We start from the raw sequence: 1,629 nt of genomic DNA, 5'->3' as shown, positions 1-1,629 counted from the left end.
CAGGTTGCTCTAACCCCTGTATCTCGGCATCAGTCAAGTGAAGGTGTGCATTTGCTTTAAGTCAGTCTTCATCTCTCCATCTCCCTTCACACACGCCTCCCCAGGAGTAATCCCCTGGCATAAGCTAGGGAGCAATACAGTGTAGCGGTAAACATGTAGGATCCAACCATGGAGCTCTGACTCCATTTTTAGAGCTTTGTCTTTTTCTCATCTATTAAATGGGGATAAGAATAGCCTCCGAGATCCACTGGATCATTGTAGGAGCAAATGTGATTTAACAGTGCTTCATTCAGAATATGCTTTCTATGGATGTTCACATTATTTTTGTTATTTTCAATTTGGCCCAACTCCCAACCCCCAACACACACACACACCTCAGGGCCAAGTGACTTAGGATAGTGCTTGGAGCAGTGAGTTTGGGTCTGTGGAAGAGAAATTGGATCGGTTAGACAAGCTCCCAAGTTGAAGCAATCTGTGTTATGCACACACACACACACACAAAATACACAACACACACATACACATGCACACACACACACAGTCTCAGGGTACAAGATTCGTTGCTGATTCCAAGGCAGAGGCTGCTCTTCTTGCCTTCCATCAGACCCCCTGACTTGCTGCAGAGGTAGCCCCTCCCTTTGCAATACCTTTACTTCCTTATCTTTGCTTCCCTTCACTCATCAAAAAAACACTCCTCCTCCAAAGCTCAGATCAAATGCCACCACCAGCTTGCAGTCCTCACTTTGCCACTCTTTAAGGTGGACTGTGTATGGTCAAGGGTGAGGCCTCATCTCCTAGGCTTCAACTGCCTGGGCCTTGAAGGTGCATTGAATTGCATTACCAGGTGTATCAGTTTCCTGGGGCTGCCATAACAAAGTACACAAACCGGGTGGTTTAAACACCAAAAACGTACAGTCTCACGATTCTGGAGTCTAAAAGTCCGAAGTCAAGGTGTCGGCAGGGTGGTTCCTTCTGAGGGTTGTGAGGGAGAATCTGTTCCATGCCTCCCTCTTAGCTTCTGGTGGTTTGGTGGCAATCTTTGGGGTGTCTTCATTTGCAGAAGCATCACCCCAATCTCTGCCTTCAGCTTCATACGGCATTTTCCCAGTACGCATGTCTGTCTCTGTGTCAAAATGTGCCCCTTTTTGAGGGGTATCAGGATGAAGTTCTGGTAAAAACCAGAAAACCTGCTAGACAAATTCAAAAAGAACTGTAACACTGATAATTTGTCCTTATTATAAGAACACAATTATTTTGGATTAGGGCCCACCCTAATGACCTCATCTTAACTTGATCAACTTCAAGAACCCTATTTCCCAGTAAGGCCACATTCACAGGTACTGGAGAAGAGGACTCTAACTTTTTTTCTCAGGAGAGGCAGGGGACACTGTTCAACCCATGACCAGGGCTGAATGAGCAACAACTCTGAGTCAGAGTCCATAGGTTCATTCTGTTTCTTTTTTTCTTTTTTCTTTTTTTTTTGAGAGTTGGGATCTTGCTCTGTTGCCCAGGCTGCAGTGCAGCAGTACGATCACAGCTCACTGTAGCCCCAAACTCCCAGGCTCAAGCAATTCTCCTGCCTCACCCTCCCAAGTAGCTGGGAATACAGGCTAATTTTTAAAAAATTTT

General features: G+C 45.6%; 1 non-coding gene across 1 annotated transcript; it reads right to left on the bottom strand.

The window, feature by feature from the left end:
* Positions 1–1,159: 1,159 nt before the first annotated feature.
* Positions 1,160–1,221, bottom strand: LOC129006989 (U7 small nuclear RNA). The gene has a single exon (XR_008492173.1). It is a non-coding gene; the product is annotated as a U7 small nuclear RNA (small nuclear RNA).
* Positions 1,222–1,629: the final 408 nt, after the last annotated feature.

This window comes from Pongo pygmaeus, chromosome 8 (genome assembly GCF_028885625.2).
Source record: "Pongo pygmaeus isolate AG05252 chromosome 8, NHGRI_mPonPyg2-v2.0_pri, whole genome shotgun sequence".
Taxonomy (NCBI): Eukaryota; Metazoa; Chordata; class Mammalia; order Primates; family Hominidae; genus Pongo; species Pongo pygmaeus.
This window is presented reverse-complemented; position numbering and strand designations above follow the sequence as displayed.